The sequence below is a fragment of the Pelodiscus sinensis genome, chromosome 28 (assembly GCF_052426305.1).
Source record: "Pelodiscus sinensis isolate ZL-2025 chromosome 28, ASM5242630v1, whole genome shotgun sequence".
Lineage (NCBI taxonomy): Eukaryota > Metazoa > Chordata > Testudines > Trionychidae > Pelodiscus > Pelodiscus sinensis.
In genome coordinates, this window is record NC_143079.1 from 18,277,940 (window position 1) to 18,301,606 (window position 23,667).

Below are 23,667 nucleotides of genomic sequence, written 5' to 3' on the forward strand. Positions count from 1 at the left end.
TATACCACCAATGCCTGCTTGCAAAACTTCTGGGAAAATTAGTGAGAGAAGCCCACGTCTGCCATGAGGCTGGCCAGAGGCGAGAGGGTGCCTGTGTGGTTTGGGTAAAGCAGAACTTCTTGGCCATTAGGCACAGACCAGAAGTGGTGACGCTGGGGTAGTGGCTGCCCTGCGCTCTCCGTGGTGTGAGGAGCCGGGTGGGAGAGGAGTCCCAGAGGTTGTTGGGTGGGAGAGTAGAGTTTATCAGACTTTGGGCTAAGCTCTAGAGCAGCCAAGGGAGAGGTGGGGAAGTGACTTCTGGATACTCTGTGTGGCTCAGGGATGAGGACCAAGAGCCGCCCTTGTGTTTGTTGCTGTAAAGTGTTGTTTCTCGGTCCTTTGCCTAAGATCGAGCACGTCTGCCTTCCGGAGACCTATGTCACAGGCACAAGCCCCCAGAGACCCATTCAGGGACACATCACAGGCAGGGCTGGACCGTGTCATTCCGGTGCCCCAGGCTGATAGTTCAATTGCGCCCTGGATTGGGAGAGGGCGCATGGGTGGAGCTGGTGGCAACAGGATGAACGTGCCTGACCCAGCCCAGCTACCACTGCTGGTGCGCAGCCCGAGGCCGCCCAGGGTGGGTCGAGCCTGGCTGTGCAAGGCCCCGCAGCCATGGGGGGAAGGACGCTGCTGGTCAGTGCTGCAGGGGTTAACGTGGCCCCCGCCCCGGGCAGCCGCTGCAGGGTGGCCGCTGGGAGCTACTGCAGCCCGCAATCCAGGAGCCGGGCACGCGGCACCTGATGGCAGCTATAAAGAGCGGCTGCCCGGCTAGCCAAGAGCCGTCCGTGTGTTTTTTGCTGTAAAGTGTTGTTTCTGGGTCCTTTGTCTATGATCGTGCACTTCTGCCTTCCGGAGAGCCATGTCACAGGCACAAGCCCCCAGAGACCCCTTCAGGGACACATCACAGGACCAAGCAAGGGGCAGAAACACTGGGCACTGTCAGTGTCTGGGCCAGAGGTAAAGACCCTCTTGGAGCTGTGATCCGAGGGGGAGTCTCTGCAGGCCCGGCAGTCCAGGTGGACGAATGCAACATTTATAAACATAAAAACATAAGAACGGCCTTACTGGGTCAGATCAAAGGTCCATCTAGCCCAGTGCCCTGTCTGCCGACAGTGGCCAGCACCTGGTGCCCCAGAGGGGGAGGACCGAAGACAATGATCAAGCGATTTGTCTCCTGCCATCCCTCTCCAGCCTCTGACAAACAGAGGCCTGGGACACCATTTTATCCCCTGGCTAATAGCCTTTTATGGACCTAACCTCCATGAAATTATCTAACATGTGGCCCAATGGCTGATGGCCTTGCAGAGAAAGGCCACCTCCCCCCTCCTGCATCCTAGACCAAGTCAGACCCAAGGTCAACGAATTGCAGGAGGGGTATGTGAGAGCCCGTGAGGGCAGGTCCCGCTCTGGGGAAGCACCACAGCACTGTGCATACTGTGAGGAACTGGACCGAATCCTGGGGCGTGGGGAGCCCCTGTCTCCAGGGATAGTTGTGGAGTCTGGGATGGAGACACCTGGGAAGCAGCGGCGGCAGCTTCAGGATGACAACGCTGATGACCTGCAGCTCCAGGGGATGCAGGAGGACTCCCAAACGTCTTCAGGCAGCGGGGAGGGAACATCAGGTGAGTGCTGGGAGGTTGCAACACCCAGGACATGTTGACACTTGCAGTCTCCTTCAGGAGAGGGATGCAAATGGAGACATTCAAAATTGTAAATGAAATTGGGATTTAAATATCCTGCGCTACATTTGCATAATCGCGTCCGAGCGCTGTTTCAAAATACTTTATTATGAAATAAAAAACACCATTTAGATGCAGTTATTTGGGGAGAAAACCCTTCTTCCGAAATAACCCTTAAACACTCCCCTCTGGTCTGGACCTAACAGCAGTGTTAGTGTTTGCTAGTCGGGGCTCTGGACAACACCTGCGCAGAGGGAGATGGCAATAGCAGGACGCCCTGGCCAACTGTCCCAATGTCTCACAGCAGAAAAGAAAACAATAGAGGCCAATGCAAACAGCCCCCTGGCAGCAAGGGAGTCAGCACGTCGGTGGGTGGGGCAGGGAGCTGGGGGCAGAGCTGGGCTCTAACTCACTGAGTGACCTTGGCCTGTTCAGTGAACCTCTCCCTGGCTCTATGGCCCTGTCTGTACAGCAGGGACAGCAACACTCACAGGCCCACAGGAGGGGGCTGGTTTGATGCTTCACTCCATGGCCCAGCAATGAGCCCCCAAGCTCTCCCTGTTCTCGGGGAGCCAGGTTTGCTGTGTGAATTCAGTGGGGGAGGTGACGTCAGGTCTGGGCACTGGGATTAGTTACCAGTTTCCCTGGCCCTGGGGCATTGCTGACTTCATAGCTGTGATGGCCGAGTGGTTAAGGCGTTGGACTCGAAATCCAATAGGGTTTCCCTGTGCAGGTTCAAATCCTGCTCACAGCGAGGCCTGTGTTTTGACAACACCCCTAACCAGACAACAAGCTGCACAACCCCTGAGCCACTCTCCCCATCCCCAGTCAATCCATTTCCGAGAGAGACACAGGGCATGGGGCCTCATTATGGGTCCCTGGGCTCTAGGGAAACTCTCAGCTCCTGCAGCCTCTGCCCCTTGCCCAGCACCCCATGGCTCAGCCCTACCCTTGCGGGCTGCCCTGCTCTAGTGTGTGATAGTTGTTCAGAGGATGGAGCATCTGGGCCTCCCCCAAAGGTCCATCTATTAAGGGCAGAAATGTTGGGGATAGGATGTGGGTCACCCCTCCCCCAGCACACAGTATTCCCCCTCCCCCGCCCCTTGGCCCTGTGTTGGGAGCAAAGGTCTAGAGAAGTATTGGGGGGGGGGGTCTTGTTCCCTGTGTTAGCTCTGCCACTTCCCCCAAGGCCTTGGCCAAAGAATTAGTAACAGAATATTTGTCCATGTTTATGTACAGAAAAAAACTGACAAGCATGTTTCTGTGGGGTGGTGGTTACCATGTTTGCTTAATATGCAAAAGGCTCCTGCTTCAAAGCCAAGCAAAACCAGGGGTGAGGGGGTTCTGCTTTTATTGTGGCTCCCCCCAGGTAAACACAACACAGCTCCTGCTGCTTGGGATAAGCCCACCACTTGAGCAGCCAAGAAACAGCAGGAGCCAGCTCCTAGAAAGGGAGGGAGGGAGGGGCCAGTGTGTGTGAGTGCATCACCCTAACAGACAGCACCAGGCTCAGAGCGCAAAACTGCCAGACATCTCTAAGGCTCCAGGAGGGCACACTGGTGCTAGCAACATGCTCATGTGGTGCCATGTTCCAGCCAGGCCAACAGGGAGCATTTCTTGTGGTGTCACCTGCTTTCCCCCAACTGTAGCTGCAGCTCAATTTTCTTTCTGCAGGGCAGCTTGTAATGGCAGTTCTAAGCAAACCCATCAACTTGAAGTTATTTGCCCCTATTAGCACATGCCAAAGCCTGGGATTGAGCCAGGGACCTTTAGAGCTTTAGTCTAACGCTCTCCCCACTGAGCTACTTTGGCTGTTGCAAAAGATCTGTCTGGCCTGTAATTCTCTGTCCAGGATGTTTGGCAGCCGGGCTGCATGTCGTCATGCCCTGCCCAGGAAGGCCAGAGTGACCTTTCCACAGCGCCCCTCCCCCACAGCCCAGAGCCAAGGTTCCCCCTAAGCCAGGCCTGGGCAATACAGGCCAGCGGGCTGGATCCAGCCCATGAAGCCACCCAACATGGCAGCAAGAAGCCTCAGGCAGATTCCCTGCTCGCCCTGCCCCCACGCACAGCTGAGAGAAGGGGCTGCTGGGCCCTTTGTGTCTCTCAGCTGCAGAGGAAAAGGCTTCAGGCCTGGTCCCTGCTCCCAGCTTGTGTGTGGCCAATGGGAGCTGCCTGCTTGAAGCCCTGGCCAGTCCCCACAAGCTCTTATTCACCCAGGCGTATGACCTGTACCCCCTGCGCAGGGAAGGGGCTGCCTGAGAAATGTGCTTGGCTGCTGGGAGTGTCTCCCAGTCAGAGCCTGCCTCTGGCACCCCAGCCCCTCCCTTCCCTAAACCCACTGGTACCCCACGTAAACCAAACCCTCTGCCCCCCTGAACCCTCACCCCTCCCAGATCCTGCACCCCAGTCCTCTGCCCAAGGTCCTGTCTGCACCCAACCTGCATCCCAGACCCCCACCTCCTCCGTTAATAGCATGGAAAAGTGCAGCCCTGGGAGCGGTTCCCCATCAAAAGTCATTGCCCACGACAGCCCTAAACTGTGCAGCAGCCCAGCTCCACAGCTGCCATGTCTCCCCAGAGCCCGGGGAGGCCTGAGTCCAGACAGTGCCCAGCAGAGGGTCCAGACAGTGCCCGGTACCCCACAGCTGCTTAATGAGCCCTTCCCAGCCAGGAGCTCAGGACTTTGCCCACGGAGCTGCCGTGTCTTCTCCAGAAACCGGGGAGGCCTGAGTCAAGATAGTGCCCAGCAGAGTCCAGCGAGGGCAGAGGGAAGGGCTGGTACATGGGGGTGGGGCCGGGGCTGTTCTGAAAGGCTGCAGGTGCCGTTAGACCCTTTTGTCCTTCCCTGTCTCACCCCAGTGCTGAGCAACACTCAGTGTCGGTCTGAGCATCCGTCCTGCTCTGGGACGTGTCTCTGTGGCAGGAACCTGCCCAGGCGGCTCTCGCAGTGAGGCCCCTCCCTGGCAGCACCGAGCAGTGAGAGCTGAGTGAAGGGGAGGGAGGCAGGCCCAGGGGGAGAAGGCTCCATGACTGTGTCAGAGGGAGGCTCTGCCCTGGCCAGTGAGGAATCGTTGCCTCTCTGAGGGGCCGAGACCCGGTGGGTCATTTCCCCAGGTTACTGAGTGGGGGCTGGAGTCAGTTCTGTGATGTCTCCAACAATGAAACTGAACCAATGGATCTTGTGCCGACCTGACACTGCACTGGGATAGTGCTGTGTGTGCCACAGAGCTTCCTGCAGGGCTGCACATGGAGGCAGGGGGCAGTTTGAGTCACCAGCTCTGCCTCTTCTGAAAATGGCAAGTGTTGCCTTAGCAGTGAGGGAGAGGTGAGAAGGAGCCTGAAGTCACCTCTTGGGTCTCAGCTGCTGTAACATGTGACAGTGAGATGGGATGGGTAGATGCTCTGAGAGTGAGGCCCTGGTCTGTTTGTGGAGAGAACTTTCACCCTTCCAGTTTCCTAAATCCCACCAGGATGGCCGAGTGGTTAAAGTGTTGAACCTAAGCTCTAATGGATGTATGTCTGTGTGGGTTCAAACCCCACTCCTGGTAGCTTTGTATTTTGGAGAGACATCAGTCTGAATGGTGTTTTGTCCTGCTGTGAGGCAGGGAGCTGGACTTCATCTCTGAAGGTCCCTTTGGCTGTGTCTGCACTGGTGGTATCTTGCGCAAGGGTTCTTATACAAGATCACGTCCACCCTGCCATGTGCGAGATGTGCTTTTGGGCAACAGCATCCATGGCAGTGTGGACACTCTCTTGTGCAAGAAAGCTCTGGTGGCCATTTTAGCCATAGGGCTTTCTTGCACAAGAAACACCTGTCCCGTGTCCACACGGCCCTCTTAAGCAAGAGCTCTTGAGCAAGAGGACTTACACCTGTTAGAAAAGAGCGTAGCTCTTGTGCAAGAAGCCCTTTCTTACCACGCTTTGCTGTAAAACTTCTTGGCTATGTCTAGACTGTCATGGCTCCTTCCCCACTCTGGCATGATAAATGCAGAAGTGGGGGCCAGCAAGTGTACCCCAAAGCCTTATCTACCAGGCTTTGGTATAAAACTTCCCCCAAGATCTTAAAAACCTAGATCTTGGGAATAAAACTTCCGCTGCCACCACCCAAATGTTGCTAAAGAAACCAGGGGAAAGACCATTTGGGAAATCTTCCCCCTAAAACAAAAATCAGGGCACACCATTAACCACTGCCAGGTTAAGAAAAGAAAAGAAAGAACTTTTATTATTACAACAATATTCTGGTTGCAAGTATAATGACTGGAGAGGAAGGTAACAAAATATACTCATGGAGAAACTCCATGGGCCTAGAACTTAGTTACAAAGAAAAGCCAAAACATCTTTTAAGCAGTGCCAGATCTCAGATCCCATACCCAATCCATAACACAATAAAACCTAACGAAACTACCTAAACTTTACCCTACTTACAGAAAAAGAATGATGTCTTGGAGAGAGAGAGAGACATGCTTGTCCCTCTCTGTAGCTGCAGAGAACTCACTCAGAGACAAAAGGGAGAAAAGAAAAAAAAACCCAAATTCCTTTGTCCCAGTTTGAAAAGTCCCACCTACATTCCTATTGGTCACTCCACCTGGCTAGGTGTAGTTAACCCCTTAATCCCCAGGCTGCTGGCTAACCCTCATAATCATGACATAGACTACATCCCTTTTTCAGAAAAGGGATGTAAATTAGATGTATCACAATTGCTAATGAAGCGGGGATTTAAATCTCCCGCGCTTCATTAGCATAAAAATGGCTGCCACTCTTTTTGTCGGAGAAAAGCGCCAGTCTAGATGCTGATCTTTCATAAAATAAAGCCTTTCCCAAAAGTGCCTGCTCTGCAGCTCCTGCAACCGTGGAGAGTGACTCTCGTCCCCCCTCCCTTGGGATGGGCAATGGAAATAGGTGGAGGAGCTGGGAGAGAAGTCCCAGAGAGCAGCCCCATGACTAAGCTGGCCAAGCACCTGCTGGGTATGGGGGAGGTGAGGGAGGCAGCCCCCAGTGGTGCCTGGCCAATGTGTCTGCTTTCCCTGCCATCCCTACGTAGCTGGAGTTGGCCATGTCCCCACAGCGGGAAGCCGAAGGGGGCAAAGAGCAGAAGTGCTGGAAGCTGCTGGGGGTGGCCTCTGGGTTTGATTTAGTGAGTCTTAGATGGACTTCCTAAATCAAACGCTGTAAGATCGATTGTGGCCATTCATCCCCAGCTGGACGTGGTCCTTGTTCTTCTGCAGGACATGGCCAAAGGAGAGTAAGGACGAGCCAATGGGCATCCAGATCAGATCACACCCTTGTTGAATGGATGGAAACAGAAACCAGACACACACACAGAGCCGGTTTGAATTGGTTCCAGCTGAGGGGCGGGTTTGTCTGGTTTATGTGCGTTGGCACTAGAGCACGTGAGGGGTTTGTGGTCATTTGAAGAATCCCTGTTCAATAGAAATCCAAAGTGTGACACAGCTGGAGATGTAAAAGTTTCATTTCGATTGATGAGCTTTTTAAGGGGGCACTTGTTACACCCCCATAGCAACCATGTGTTTGCATCCAGTGTTGGGAACGGAGCAGGAAACAAGGCTTTTGTGTGACTCACATCTCAGGTGGGAGGGACCCTCACTGACCCCAGATTGTGACTGGTCCTAACAAGGGATTTGCCCTGAAAGCAGCAGAGCTGGGGCAGGACAGAGAGTCCTGGGAGATGAAGCAGCTGGAGGGAGCCAGGAGAGCAGAGGCCAGCCTGAGAGCTGAGAGTCGGAGGTGCCCACTGCACTTTCACACCACAGGTCCCATGGTGTAAGGGGCAGCCCTCAGGACTCTCAATCCTGCAGTCTGAGTTCAAATCTCAGTGGGACCTGCTGGTTGTTACAAGGTTCAGGTGCTTCAGCTTCCATACACTGAGGTTCAACAACAAGCATTGTGTTCCTCTGGCTGGGTGTCTGAGGCCCCCTGGAGCTCCATCTCCAGACTGAGCAGGCCGGCAGGAAGGGCCTGATGCCATCACAGCTGCAGGGCAGGTCACCCACCTGGCCCCTGAGCTCAGCCTGTGCTGGAGGTAGCCAGACAGTGTGAGCAGGTCAGATTGGGGGAAGGGTCCTGAGTCCTGGCTCCCAGCCACGCACCTTGGCACAAAGACCAGCGGCCCCTGCACAAAGTGCATTATGGGAATAAGAGTTGGGGCAGCAGGAAAGGGGCCGGCCTGTGGAAGTGTGTGTGTCTGTGGAAAGGGGGAAGAGGACACACACTTGTCACTGGGGAACAGAGCGTATGGATCCCACTCGTTCCTGCAGAAAATGAAACAGGCTGAGCATTTTGCAGAGAACAGGTCAGAGCCCTTCTCCTGTCCCTGGAGAGATGGAAATGGGTCCGTTCCTTGTGGGGAAAGAAGTGGGTGTGTCGGGAGTGCGGTTTGAGCTCGAACCTCTCCACAGACCAGAACTCCACATTAGGGGCAAGAAAGAGCCTTGAGTCAGGCAGTGGAGAACACTTGGCTCCTGTTATGCTGTGATGGGATATTAGGAAACTTTTTGCATGCAACCTGGCTAGCTCAGTTAGTACAACATGAGCCTCTTAATCTCAGGGTCATGGGGTCAAGCCCTATGCCTGGTGATGTCCTTCTTTAACTCTCAGTCTCAGCCAGCAAGCAATTCACTCTCAGTTTTCACCACAGTTTTAGAAAGAAGAAGTCTAGTCATAGAATCATAGAACTGGAAGAGACCTCAGAAGGTCATCAAGTCCAGCCCCCTGCTCTAGGCAAGACCAATTCCAACTAAATCAACCCGGCCAGGGCTTTGTCAAGCCGAGACTTAAACACCTCTAGGGATGGAGACTCCACTACTTCCCTAGGTAACCCATTCCAGTGCTTTACCACCCTCCTAGTGAAATAGTTTTCCCTAATATCCAACCTGGACCTCTCCCACCACTACTTGAGACCATTGCTTCTTGTTCTGCCATCTGTCACTACTGAGAACAGCCTTTCTCTTGGTAGCTCCCTTCAGGAAGTTGAAGGCTGCTATCAAATCCCCCCTCACTCTTCGCTTCTGCAGACTAAACAGACCCAAGTCCCTCAGCCTCTCCTCATAAGTCATATGCTCCAGCCCCCTAATCATTTTGGTTGCCCTCCGCTGGACCCTCTCCAATGCGTCCACATCCTTTTTGTAGTGGGGGGCCCAGAACTGGACACAATGCTCCAGATGCGGCCTCACCAAAGCCGAATAAAGGGGAATAATGACATCTCTGGATCTGCTGGCAATGCTCCTCTTAATGCAACCTAATATGCCATTAGCCTTCTTGGCTACAAGGGCACACTGTTGACTCATATCTAGCTTCTCATCCACTGTAACCCCCAGGTCCTTTTCTGCAGAACTACTACTTAACCGGTTGGTCCCCAGCTTGTAACTATGCTTGGGATTCTTCCGTCCCAAGTGCAGGACTCTACACTTGTCCTTGTTGAACCTCATCAGATTTCTTGTGGCCCAATCCTCCAATTTGTCTAAGTCATTCTGTACCCTATCTCTGCCCTTAAGCGTATCTACCTCTCCCCCCAGCTTAGTATCATCCGCAAACTTGCTGAGGGTGCAATCCATCCCCTCATCCAGATCATTAATAAAGATATTGAACAAAACTGGTCCTAGAACCGAACCTTGGGGCACTCCACTAGAAACTGACCGCCATCCTGACATCGAGCCATTGATCACTACCCACTGGGCCCGGCCTTCTAGCCATATTTCTATCCATCTTACCATCCATTTATCCAATACACAATCCCTTAACTTGCTGGCAAGAATATTGTGGGAGACCGTATCAAAAGCCTTGCTAAAGTCAAGGTATATAACATCCACTGACTTTCCCACGTCCACCGAGCCAGTTACCTCATCATAGAAGCTAATCAGATTGGTCAGGCACGACTTGCCCTTTGTGATTCCATGCTGACTATTCCTAATCACTTTCCTCTCATCCAAAATGCAGGACAATGTAGCACTTCAGCTACCCCAGACTAACACGGCTACATTTCTATTACTCTCATCCAAGTGTCTCAAAATGGATTCCTTAAGAATCCCTTCCATGATTTTTCCAGGAACTGAGGTAAGACTGACCGGCCTATAGTTCCCTGGATCATCCTTCTTCCCTTTTTTGAAGATGGGCACTACATTTGCCTTTTTCCAATCATCCGGGATTTCTCCCGATCTCCACGACTTTTCAAATATAATAGCCAAAGGCTCCTCAATGACATTTGCCAACTCCCTCAGTACCCTTGGATGCATTAAGTCCGGACCCATGGATTTGTGTACGTTTAGCTTTTCTAAATAGTTCCTAACCTGTTCTTTACCCACCAAGGGCTGTCCATCTTCATCCCATCTTGCGTCACTTAGCACAGAAGTCCTGGAGCCGACTTTGTCCGTGAATACAGAGGCAAAGAAAGCATTGAGTACTTCAGCTTTTCCTACATCATCTGTCACCAGGTTACCTCCTTCATCCATTAGGGGCTGCACACCCTCTCTAATCACCTTCTTCTTGTTAACATGCCTGTAGAAACCTCTCTTGTTATCCTTCACATCCTTAGCCAGTCGCAATTCCATTTGCGCTTTCGCCTTCCTGATAACCCCCCGGCATTCTCAAGCTATACATTTAAACCCCTCCCTAGTCATTTGTCCAAGTTTCCACTTTTTGTAAGCTTCCTTTTTGTGCTTAAGTTCACCAATGTGGGGCAGCTCTGTCCTCCCAGCCCGGGGCTGCCTGTCTGGGCAATGCCCTCACACACAATTCCCCTCCCTCCCTGCCCTAGACAGGGCTCCTGCTGTCCCTTAGCCAGTCAGCCTGGCCTGATGCGCATTCCCTTGAGCACCACGGGGGCAAGAGGCAGAGCCTGGCACCTACTGGGACCAAACAAGAGGCCATCAGGGGCAGCAGCAAGAAACATGAAACCTCAGCATCCTGCAAGCCCAGGGTCCCAGTCCCAGCACATCCCAGCCACCCACTGAGCATCAGACACCCAGCTTGAGGTAAGAAATGGTCTCTCATGAACCTAAGTGGAAAGAAGGCAAAGCAGTGGGAGGGTTTTGCAGCTAAACTGTGGCGGGTCCCACTGGGATGTGAACTCAGCTTGCAAGACTCCTGGGCCTAAGGCCCAAGTGCTGCTTCTTATACCATGGGACCTACACCCAACACCACTTCCTCAGCTGGAGCCCCAGCTCATGCCTGCTGGGACCAGCTTTGCTTGTTTTCCTTCCACCCAGAGCCCTCTTCTTCTCCTGGGCTGCAAGGAGCATCCCTGGGATGCCCTGAGACAGGCACAGGACTCTGCCTCCCCACAGCCAGCCCCACCCCACAGGATTTGGCAAGAACAAGGAGTACAGGGCTTTCCTCAACCACTGAGTCCCAGGCCTGCCTCCCATTCTCTGTCCCATTCCTGCCTTGGGCCAGTTATGCAAAAGGAGGCAGCAGGAAGAGCAGGCCCCATACCTAGCCTCCTAGGCACAGACTGGACAGCAGGAGACACACATTCCTGGGCACCCAGGGGAGCTGCAATGAAAGCAGATCCTCTGCTTTTGCCTGGCTGTGAACCAGGGACCCTTTGCATGTTAGGCAAACATCATAACCACTACACTACAGAAAGCCACGAAAGTGCTTAAACTTGGATAACTATTCTGTTACTAACTCTTTTTCCAACACCATGGTGGGGAGGGGAAAACACCTTTTCATGGAAAATTGCTGTGAGCTCTGAGTCTGGCAATTAATCCCTATAATTAGTATAAACAATTAGTAACACACATACTAAATGGAAACAAATCTGCCTACAACAAGTCACAGCTGGAGAGATCTCTGAAAACATCCACTCCACGTATAGCCACAAATGGGATGTTAGAAATTATTTTAAAAGGCCTTGACAATAAGACAGTGACTATCAAATGACATCTCTATAAATCCACGCTGTGCCCACAACTTGATCACTGGCTGGAAATGTGGTTGCCTTATCCCCCACCTCCCCACCCCCGCCCCTGAAAAAAAACACCATACCTTGGCATTGGAAACTTCAGAAAAGCACAACAAAAATGATGAAAAGTTTGGATCAGCTGCCACATGAGGAGAGATTGGGACTTTTCATCTTAGAAAGATGGAGACAAAGTGGAGATAAGATAGAGGTCTATAAATCATGGCTGTTGTTGAGAATGTAAATAAGCAAAGGTATTTTTCTTGTTCCCATAATAGAAGAACTAAGGGTGCACCATGATATTAGCAGGTTGAAAACAAACAAAAGGAAGTATTTCTTCACACAACGCACAGTCAACCTGAGGAACTCCTTTCCAGAGGATGTTGAGAAGACCGGGACTATAAGGGCACGTGTATGTATACTTGGAAACTATTTTGAAATTGCTTAAATCAACTTAATAACTTCCAGTCTAAGAAAATAGAAATAGTGTGTCCTCACTATGGGGAAGCCTCAGATTTAGTCCAAGGCAGGCTCTGTTAATGTTCCTTCCTGGGAACTTGGAAATAGAAACAGAAGCCCTCTACTGATTCTCAAAGTAGGGATTTAAAAGGCCCCTCACCTTGCTTGTGGTGCCTGGAGTTAGGCAGGGAGTGGCCCATGGTTTTTCCCGAACGAAAAGCAGGATGTGTGGATCTGAGTCACGGCACCAGAATTGTTGTGAAATAAACACATGCTAGGTTTAGGGTTCAAGTTAGACAAAACCATTTTAATATCCCAGTTGGGGGGAGGGGGATACAAGCCCCTCCTCACACTCAAATGCCTGAGATATTTATACCTTCTTACAAAGTCACAGTGGAAATTTACAGAGAAAAGAGGAAGTAAGGCACTTTACTCTTAGATGGTAACATCTGCTTGACCCGATAACAAAATGCAAGCAGTGCGATTTTTTGTTTGTTTAACAGCATTGTGGTTTCTTGCTCAACTTGCTTAGGAAGCTCGCTTCTGACACAGGATACACTGTGTATGGTTCAGTCTGTGGCCAGGCTAGTGAGGCCTACCTCCACAGTGTGTACTGGACATAAATTTTACTTAATTTAAAATAAAGTTTGATCAACTAACATGAGAAAGTTAAAAGGTTTAATCTCTTTTATAATTCAAATGCAACTGCCCAGATGTAGCCCCAGCAAAATGGCTTGACTAATTATGTAATTAACAGTGAGTTTCCATTAGCAACAGTAATCTACAGAAGGTTTGGAGAGGGCAGAGCTGTGATTGGCTTCGCCGGGCCAGGGCGGGCCTGAACACTGCTGAAGGAATCCACTCAGGGCAAATTGCTCAAAACCAGGACTGCTGACAGCGCTTGACTGGAGACCTTTCCAAAATAGCTACAAACCAGTCACAGTGAGCCCTTCAGCTGCCAATCCAGCCTGCAGGAAGCCTCATGAGCAAAACACCTCAGATACCCCAGCTCTTTCTATGCCACAATCAGCCCTGGGCTTACAGAGAGGTGAGGGGCTATAGAGCCCAATCTTTCCAACCCAGAACAGACGCACCCAGTTCCAAAGAACCAGCCATGAATTCCTGGTCAATTTATACTTTAGATCTTATCCACCAGATCACAGTAGACCAATCCTTTAGAATCTAAATGTTTATTAATAAAAGACAGAAAAGGTTGAGAATAAGGCTGTTAAGGAGAATATATTATATACATCAATCAGCAAGTTCTTGATGCAGGATCTTAGTGGAGATGTTACAAACTACTAGCATAAGTCTTTCAGGTACATCGTATGTCAGGATGGGTCAGCAATCCTTCCCGTGTCTCTGTCCTTAGCAAGGCTGCTTCTCGGATAAGTAGCAAGACTGAAGACAAGATGGAGCCCCCCTCATGGCATTTGATATTCATTTCTGGTGTCTCCCAAGCTGCAGCTAATCACATGGTCAAGTGACCTGTTTCATATTCCAGCAGCCATTGTGCTCTGGCTGCTTTCCAGCTTTCCACATGCATTCTTCAGGTGTGTATTGGACACCCTGAGAACCATTGTCCTTGGAGCTATACTGATTAGCATAGTCACTCATTGGACATTCTGTCCCCATGACAGGCAGTCCATACACAGCTTCAGCAGAGCCCATATTCATAACTCCCCATACAAACTCCAAACAAGTACACAAATACCATACACAGAATCAGCACAATATCAGCTTTCGTTTGACACCTCACACGGCCCACTTTGTACCAAATTTGGGGCAAACAGTTCCTCGTGATCACAGCAGTTACCTGTACGCTCACCTTAAAATCCAATAATGTGACAGAGGCCTCAAGAAAGGGTTGGGGTTTTGAGGATTTGGGATGCAGAAACAGGCAAGTGTCTGGCCAGGGAGAAGATGCAATGTGTGGCCAGGAGAGAGGGTGCAAGAAAAAAGAAGCTTGTCAGTGCAAGCTGGTGGTGCTGGCTGCTGGAAGAAAGGGAATTGAGGTGATTGGAAGGGAGTGTCTGGGAAGAACAGCAAATATTACCTGGCTTTGGGCCCCCTTGCAGCAGCATCTCCAGTCACACTGTCCTGGTCACCCTGGAGGGAGGCTCTGCTGCTGCAGCAGCAGCCACACAGACTAGGACCAGCCCCGGACACCAGAGGCACCACTACTGCACCCATTCAGTCCAGGGCTGGAGGTGTTGCTGCTGCAGCCATACAGCCCAGGACCAGCCCCAGAGGCACCCCTGACATGTCCATGTGGCCCTTGAGGCCAGCAATGCAGTGGCAGCAGTGCCTCTAGTGCCGGCCTCAGGTTGTATAGCAAAGACTCAGCCTAGCGCTGCCTCCTCCATAGTGGTTACAAAGCATGAAGAAGGGGTTGGGCCGAGCTCCTTCCCCCTCAGTACATCTTAATTTGGAGGTGGGGCCTGGCACTGCCTTGTGGACAGGATCAAAGCCTTAGGCAGGCTGCATTCTGTCAACAGAGAAAAATTTTGCTCACCACCACTATACGGTTTTTCACCTATGTGGGTTCATCTATATGCAATAAGACTTGAACTCTCGCTATAACATTTCCCAAAGTCAGAGCAGTTAAAGGATTTCTCTTCTGTGAGAGTTATCATGGATAACAAGGTGTGACTTATGACTGCAGCATTTCCTACAGTGAGAGGAGATGAATAGCTTCTTCCGTATCGGTTTTCCTATGTCTAACAAGGGTTGAGATCTGACTGAAGATTTTCCCACGGTCAGAGCAGCTGAACGGTTTATCCCGCGTGTGACTCCTCCTATGGATGACAAGGTGTGAACACCGACTGAAACTTTTCCCACAATCAGAGCAGCTGAAGAGTTTCTCTTGTGTGGACTCTCCTATGGCTAATAAGCTGTGATCATCAAATGAAGCTTTTCCCAGTCAGAGCAGCTGAAAGGTTTCTCTCCTGTGTGGACTCTCCTAGGGTATGTCTACACTACCCTCCTAATTCGAAATAGGAGGGTAATGTAGTCATACCGCAATTGCAAATGAAGCCCGGGATTTGAATTTCCCGGGCTTCATTTGCATAAAGCCGGCCGGCGCCATTTTTAAATGCCGGCAGTTCGAAACCCGTGCCGCGCGGCTACACGCGGCACGGAGTAGCTAGTTCGGATTAGGCTTCCTAATCCGAACTAGCTGTACTCCTCATTCCACGAGGAGTACAGCTAGTTCGGATTAGGAATCCAAACTAGCTACTCCGTGCCGCATGTAGCCGCACGGCACGGGGTTCGAACTGCCGGCATTTAAAAATGGCGCCGGCCGGCTTTATGCAAATGAAGCCCGGGAAATTCAAATCCCAGGCTTCATTTGCAATTGCGGTATGACTACATTACCCTCCTATTTCGAATTAGGAGGGTAGTGTAGACATACCCCTATGGATAACAAGGGTTGAGCTCTGACTGAAGCTTTTCCCACAGTCAGAGCAGCTGAAGGGTTTCTCTCCTGTGTGGACTCTCCTATGGCTAATAAGCTGTGACCATCAAATGAAGCTTTTCCCACAGTCAGAGCAGCTGAAGGGTTTCTCTTCCGTGTGGACTCTCCTATGTCTAACAAGGTGTGAACTGTGACTGAAGCTTTTCCCACAGTCAGAGCAGCTGAAGGGTTTCTCTCCTGTGTGGACTCTCCTATGGATAACAAGGGTTGAGCTCTGACTGAAGCTTTTCCCACAGTCAGAGCAACTGAAGGGTTTCTCTCCTGTGTGGACTCTCCTATGGCTAATAAGCTGTGACCATCGAATGAAGCTTTTCCCACAGTCAGAGCAGCTAAAAGGTTTCTCTCCTGTGTGGGTTCTCCTATGTCTAACAAGGTGTGAACTGTGCCTGAAGCTTTTCCCACAGTCAGAGCAGCTGAAGGGTTTCTCCCCTGTGTGGACTCTCCTATGGATAACAAGGGTTGAGTTCTGACTGAAGCTTTTCCCACAGTCAGAGCAGCTGAAGTGTTTCTCACTTGTGTGGGCTCTCCTATGGAAAACAAGGGCTGAGCTCTGACTGAATCTTTTCCCACAGTCAGAGCAGCTGAAGGGTTTTTCTCCTGTGTGGGCTCTCCTATGGCTAATAAGCTGAGACCATCGAATGAAGCTTTTCCCACAGTCAGAGCAGCTGAAAGGTTTCTCTCCTGTGTGGGTTCTCCTATGTCTAACAAGGTGTGGCCTGTGCCTGAAGCTTTTCCCACAGTCAGAGCAGCTGAAGGGTTTCTCTCCTGTGTGGACTTTCCTATGGATAACAAGGTTTGAGGTCTGACTGAAGCTTTTCCCACAATCAGAGCAGCTGAAGGGTTTCTCTCCCGTGTGAACTCTCCTATGTCTAACAAGGTGTGATCTCCGACTGAAGCTTTTCCCACAGTCAGAGCAGCAGAAGGGTTTCTCTTCTGTGTGGGGTCTTTCATGTTTAATAAGAGTTGCACGGTCACTGCAAGAAGAAGATGAATGTTGATGGGGGATTTTCTTTTGAACAGGTGTGTTTGTTTTCAAACTTCTGCTCCTGTGACTGGATTTATCCTGTCCTGCTCCTGGATGGTTTCCCTGCTGCCTTTCTAGAGTACGCTGACTGTCACAAGTTTCTCCTTGCTCAGGACTCTGAGAAACATGCCCTTCAGATCTTTCCACTAACACCCCACATGGAGCCATTTGCTCAGGTCCTTCCTCCTGAAGACTGCTCTCACTGTTCTCATTCAGCATCTCATCACCTGCTGGGATGGAGAGAGGAACCACACATGAGTCATTCTATGTACGGAGCTGAAATAAAAATTTTCAATGGTGAATAGAAAATGGGGGAGAAACCCAAAGAATGGCTGGAAAGATTCAATAATCATGAGCTGAGTTCACCCTGCTCCCCCATAACTATTTCCCCATCTGGCACTCTCAGACTGGAGTTGATGACAGGCTGAAGGGCCAGTCAGACTTGATGAAAACACACAACCAACATCTGCTATGAGAACACATAAATTCCAGAAGACTGGAAAAGGGCAAATATTGTGCCCATCTATAAAAAGGGGAATAAGAACAACCCAGGAAACTACAGACCGGTCAGTTTAACGTCTGTCCCAGGGAAGATAATGGAGCAGGTAATTAAGGAAATCATATGCAAACACTTGGAAGGTAATAAAGTGATAGGGAATAGCCAGCATGGGTTTGTGAAGAACAAGTCATGCCAAACTAATCTGATAGCTTTCTTTGATAAGATAACAAGCCTTGTGGATAAGGGAGAAGCGGTGGATGTCATATACCTAGACTTTAGTAAGGCATTTGATACGGTCTCGCATGATATCCTTATTGATAAACTAGGCAAATATAACTTAGATAGGGCCACGATAAGGTGGGTGCATAATTGGCTGGATAACCGTAGTCAGAGAGTTGTTGTTAACGGTTCTAAATCCTGCTGGAAAGGGATAACAAGTGGAGTTCCTCAAGGGTCTGTTTTGGGACCCGTACTGTTCAATATCTTCATCAATGATGTAGATATTGGGATAGAGAGTACGCTTATTAAGTTTGCAGATGATACCAAACTGGGTGGGGTTGCAACTTCTTTGGAGGATAGGGACATAATTCAAAATGACCTTAGCAAGTTAGAGAAATGGTCAGAGGTAAACAGGATGAGGTTTAATAAGGAGAAATGCAAAGTGCTCCACTTAGGAAGGAACAATCAGTTCCATACATACAAGATGGGAAGCGACTGTCTAGGAAGGAGCATGGCGGAAAGGGATCTAGGGGTCATAGTGGACCACAAGTTGAATATGAGCCAACAGTGTGATGCTGTTGCAAAAAAAGCAAATATGATTCTAGGTTGTATCAACAGGTGTGTTGTAAGCAAAACTCATGAAGTCATTCTGCCGCTCTACTCTGCACTAGTTAGGCCTCAGCTGGAGTACTGTGTCCAGTTCTGGGTGCCACATTTCAAGAAAGATGTGGAGAAATTGGAAAGGGTACAGAGAAGAGCGACAAGAATGATTAAAGGTTTAGAGAACATGACCTATGAAGCCAGGCTTCATGAACTGGGCTTGTTTAGTTTGGAAAAAAGAAGATTAAGGGGGGACATGATAGCGGTTTTCAAATATCTAAAAGGGTGTCACAAGGAGGAAGGAGAAAATTTGTTCCTCTTGGTTTCTGAGGACAGGACAAGGAGTAATGGGCTTAAAGTGCAGCAGGGGAGGTTTAGATTGGACATTAGGAAAAAATTCCTAACTGTCAGGGTGGTCAAATATTGGAATAAATTGCCAAGGGAGGTGGTGGAATCTCCCTCTCTGGAGATATTTAAGAACAGGTTAGATAGACATCTGTCAGGGATGGTGTAGACGGAGCTTGATCCTGCCTTGAGGGCGGGGGGCTGGACTCGATGACCTCTCGAGGTCCCTTCCAGTCCTATTATTCTATGATTCTATGATTCTATGAAATTGGTTTGAGTCAATTTAGCTGATTTCTCACCTGTGTGGGTGTCATTGATTATCTCCCCTTCCTCACAGCCTTGGAGATCCAGGATCTGGAGCTCTTCCCTTTGCTCCATCCAGGAGAGCACATGAGCTTTGGAGACTGGAAATCCTATTTCGGGAGCAATTAACCAAGTGCTGATCTTGTTCATTAAGGTCTGTGCCATTCCTGCTTCCAAAGCCAGGTTCTGAGTCTCCTACCCAGAGAGGCTCCTTCCCCACCTTCCAGAGACTGGTCTCTGGCTGGTACAAGATCCCAGGATACACTAATTCCATCCTCCCCCTGCCCCACTACCATGTTGGGAATAGCCCAGCTGACTCCCATGGGGAACTGAGCGCCCTGCTGCACTCTCCTGGATACAATTCAGTCTCCCTTAGGGCCTGGTTCCATACTTGGGCAGGGCAGGAACACACTGCTCATAAGGGGAGAGCTCTAAGACTTTCAGGACTGACAGACATTCCTAGCCAGGACTCATATTTGAGCTGACACATGTCAGGTCTCTAGGGCTGAGAGGGAAAGGATCCGGAAGAGCTCTAGAGCCCTATGGGCTCTGCCCACAAAGCTCTTGGCTGGGGGCTGGACTTTCCCTGCTCTTGGACTCAGATGTTCTACTTGAGCCAGAAGGAGACAGGAGAATTGTCTGATCAAGAAAATGAATCCTTGGCTGGCCACTTCAGGCCCTGCCTATGGTCCACACTCCTGATCGTGACTGACTGTGCCATGGTGGGCCCTGTCAGCTGCCCACAACAGCTGTCAGTCCTGCAGACAGCCCGGGCAGTGCCGGCCTGTTCCTGTGGCCAGCCAAGGTGGAGACAGGATGGGCTGCTTCTCTGCTGCTTGTAGATGCTCCTGCAGCTCAACTCCCCTTCTGCAGCTTTGATTCTACTCTGCCAGTAGCAGCAGCCCTCCTCTTGTGGCCAATGGGGCCTGCCATTTGGTGACTCTCTGGCTTGCATAGAATCTACCAGAGGCAAGGAAGGACTATGAGTTGGCACCTTTCTTCCAGGGGCTCAGCACAATAGCACAAGGGGACCCTACAGATGCTAAGAGCAGCTGCACCCAGCCCCACAATTCTGGTCCCTGCCGTTCCTGCCTGGGCCCTTCCACTGACACTCCGGCCAAGGCACAACATGGGCAAGATGGTGGGAACCACAATGAGACCTTGGCTGTGGGAAGAGCAGCACCGCTATTATGTCACTGAACCTCCTCTCACACAGGAACCAGGATTACTGGGGCAAATACTGCTAATATTGGGGGTTCGGGCAATGAAGGACCCTGAACCAAACCCAACCCAGCTGCTCCAGAGCCCACCCAGCTTCTGTTATGCAAGGGGACAGGAATCCTCACCCAGCCAACTCACAGCTTCGTAATTCTCCTGCATCACATCGCTGTAGAGGGCTCTCTGGCCCGGGTCCAGCAGAGCCCATTCCTCCTCAGAGAAATACACAGCCACCTCCTCGAAGCTCACAGGCTCCGCCACAGCCATTTCCTGTCCCTGGCTCTGCAGGCCAGGGGCTGAGCTGGAGACAGACATGGGTGTTCTGCAGCCTGGCAGGGGGAAAAGGGGAATTAGAGACATTTCAAAAAGGGCTTTAATCCTTTCCACACCCCAATTCTGCCCAGACTCTGTCCCCGGTGAAAAACATGCTGGGCTCTCCCGTTTCGGGCAAACGCTGAGTCTAGATATTCCATAAACATCACACACAAGTTAGATCCGAAAGCCGTATTTATTTCTCTCAATACCTGGCTTGAGTTATATTACTTTGCCTGCAACAATGGAGATTCAGTTCTCAGCACCCAGTGTTTCTGCTAACAAGTCACATATTCATCTGCCTGAACATGGACATAGGTTTAATTTAATTTGGGCTGCAGTATTTATAATCCTTAGTCTTCATGAATTGATTTGCAGCCCAAACTTTGGTTCTCTCATCTGACACAGACTTTATAAACTCTCTCCACAACAGAGAGGAAGTGAAGTTAATATGAGTATTCAGATGCATATTATTAAACACGTGTGCTGAGTGTTTGCAAGATAAGACCTTAAAATTCATGGATTCACAGCATGAGAAAATATCCCGAGCCATGCAGTCTGTCCCCTCTGTGGCACAAGCCATTATACATAGCCCAGCTACGCAGGCACAAAGCTCCGTTCCCCCACAGCATGTTTTCTAGAAAGTTGCCCAGTGCTGATTGGAAGACATCAAGAGATGGGAGAACCCACCAGTTCTTTGCTGATTGGTTTCAGCAGCGAATCCTCTTACCCATCAAATATTTGTGCCTCCTCTCTAGCCTGAAATTCTCTGGCTGCATCTTTCAGTTATTGACTCTCACTGAACTGTATCCACTAGACCAGGGGTGGGCAATTCATTTTGATGTGGGGGGGGCACGCCAAGATTTTGGAAAGTGGTTGAGAGCTGCACTCTTCCAAGACATTAAGCAGGAAATACAGCGAATGCGATGGACACTGGGAGAAGAAGGGAGTTTTGGGTGAGGGTTTGGGATGAGGAGGGAAAGAGGGGTCTGGGAAGGAGTTTGGGTGAAAAAAGCAGGTGTGATCTGGGGCACTGGATTAACCAACTACTCATGAGATATTTAAAGTAAGGTTAATTTAGAGAAGTGGCTGAGTGGACAAATAAGGGGCTGAGGGTTTCTGACCATGAAGAGCTCCTTGAATATTTGGATGCAGGAAGAGAACAAAGAGTTTGGGTACGTGGAGTTGGGGGCAGGAGTGTGGGGCAGAGAATTAGGAGGGGAAGAGAGAGGTTGGAGTGCCAGAGGCAGGCTTTGCCTAGGAGACTTACCTGAGTGACTCCCGACCAGCAGCCTAGCACCTCTCTGAAGCAGACAGGAAGCCTGCCCAACCCTCACACAGGCTGTGGGGCCGTGTGGGTGTTTGAATAACTATGAGCCAGAGGGGAGAGGGCACAGTGCTTCCTTTCTGGCCTGGGAGTGGATGCCTTCCTGCTTTATCTCTGGGCTCACCTTCACTTTCTGAGTGGCTTGCAGGTGGGAAGTGGCAACCACGGAACTAGCCCATAGCTCGCCAAGCATCAGAGGGCCGGATGTGATGGCCTGGCGAGCTAGATCCGGCCCATGGGCTGTATTTTGCCCAGGCCTGCACTAAACTGAAGAGCCCTTGCATATCCAGCAGTTTCTCACCATGAACAAACTGATACCATGGAAGCCAGTCAGCTCTCAGCCTTTCAGTCTATTTATTGTTTGAAACCAACCCCATATTGAAACTGACCAGTGAAATCTGAGCCTGAAGATGCCGTCCATTGTGTGCTTTAACATCACCCCTTTAAGCATCACACCTTGTAGATCAGTGTCCCTGGGGCTCCTCACTGATCTCAATTTAGGGTTGTGTGCACCGTGGTCACTGGGTTTGGTTGGTAACTTCAATGACAATCCTATGAAGATGATTTTGCTGGAATTTTCTCATTTTTAGAATCGCCACATGAAAGACTCACCTTGTCTGAAATCTCCCAGGGATTCTCCTCTTGCTCTCTCCAGTGCAGAGGGCAGAGTGTCTAGTGGGGGAAGGGATAAGAGAGGTGAGATTCCAGGCTCTCCTCTTTATAACAATGTCCCCACGCTGAACTCTGCGTTTCTCTTGTATCAGAGACCAGACAGAAACACACTCAAGTGTTTAGTATGAAACGGTTTGAAACCTTCCGTGTCCTCTCTTGCTTGGGCTCCTACCAGCAATGGAGCGAACATCTCTGCAGCCTCATCCCTGCCCCAGGAGACAAACTGAAAGTGGGATTTACTTTTCCCTTCTCATCCCCTCCCACCTGGTTTCTCTCAGTCACTAACCACCTCTTGTCATAACCTAGAGCTGCACTGGCGGAAGACATTGCCATGACATTAACATTACCTATTTTGATCCATTTACACCAACGGGAGGTTCAGAATTTGCAAACCCCTGGCTCTATTTGCAAGCAGATGACTCTGTTTCCTCAGTGCCTCTAAGGACAGCAGCATGATGGGGCCGTCATTCTCCACGTGGGAATTGAGGCAGGGGAGGGTTGGCTTCAGAGGCCAGATTCAATAGTTTCTAAAACTTTCCCCTACTCCATCCCTTCTAGGTACCTTTGAATTCCCTCAGAGTCTCCAACGGTGCAGTCATTATCTAGGAGAAAGAATTTACTTGTTCTTCCAGTTTAGGGGAAATCTCCTCTGGCAGGTGGACCTTTCCCTGAAAGGTCCCACTGCTGTTCACCTCTGGCCTGGATGAGGGACAGGATGTTCCTACGTGAAGGGCTGAAGGAATCTGCCCACTAGGAACCAGACTGAGACACCAGCTTCTCCCTCCCGTGCTCCTTCCACACAGGTCTCTAAACAGCCCTCAGGTAGGACAGACTCCGGGTCCCTGCTGCCCTGGTCTAAGTGTGCCCAGCAGTGACAGACCCATATTCCAGTCCCACAGTCCTGAGGCAGCCAGTCCCCAGGTAGGTGAAAGCTCCAGGAAATATCTGAAGTCAGACTGTGCCCCTGAATGGGGAATTTCAGAGTCTGCTGTGCAAGGGTGAGACCCTCAGAATTAAGTGAGCCAGAGACATTTCTATCCAACATCTGGCTGTAGAGCCCTGGGGAGATGTGGTGCCAACATCAGCTCCAAGCTCTTTCCCTGCGCTGTGCAGTATGACAGGAGTGCGAGCCACCTACCTGCTCAAGGTGTTTCTTACGTCCTAGAGAAAAGAGACAGAAAAGACTCTCAGCTGCACTGGACATACACAGGGAAGGCATTTTGCAAATATGGAGAAGAGACGCCCTGACCTGACCCCAGAGCCATAGATTCCATGAGCTAATGGGGCTTTGCCATCTCTAATAGCTCTGTGCCTGTGACTCTGCAAAGCACAACAGTCACTCGCATGGCAGCAATGCACACGCCGAGTTACACCCAGATCGGATGGCTGGACCCCAGCACTTGTGCCTGCATAGTGGGTCTCCCTAGCTAAGGGGCAGAAGTTATGAGGTGTGGGAGAGGGGAGATGTGAGGGGATGGGGGCAGGGCGAGAGGGGGAGGGATGAAGGAAGCAGGTGTCCAGTTTGGGACTGGAAGCCCCTGGCCCAACAGGCTCCTGGAGATGCCAGGCAGCCTCACT

General features: G+C 50.6%; 2 non-coding genes and 1 pseudogene across 3 annotated transcripts; 1 reads left to right on the plus strand and 2 right to left on the minus strand.

The window, feature by feature from the left end:
* The first annotated feature begins 2,393 nt into the window (after positions 1-2,393).
* On the plus strand, positions 2,394-2,475 carry TRNAS-CGA (transfer RNA serine (anticodon CGA)). Its single transcript has one exon. It is a non-coding gene; the product is annotated as a tRNA-Ser (tRNA).
* A 985-nt stretch (positions 2,476-3,460) lies between these two features.
* Positions 3,461-3,533, minus strand: TRNAF-AAA (transfer RNA phenylalanine (anticodon AAA)). Its single transcript has one exon. It is a non-coding gene; the product is annotated as a tRNA-Phe (tRNA).
* An 11,914-nt stretch (positions 3,534-15,447) lies between these two features.
* On the minus strand, positions 15,448-22,119 carry LOC142826091 (uncharacterized; annotated as a pseudogene). Its single transcript, XR_016348002.1, has 4 exons — positions 22,030-22,119; positions 19,907-20,107; positions 18,557-18,670; positions 15,448-16,824 (listed from the first exon to the last, which is right to left on the minus strand). The product of XR_016348002.1 is annotated as an uncharacterized LOC142826091 (transcript).
* Positions 22,120-23,667: the final 1,548 nt, after the last annotated feature.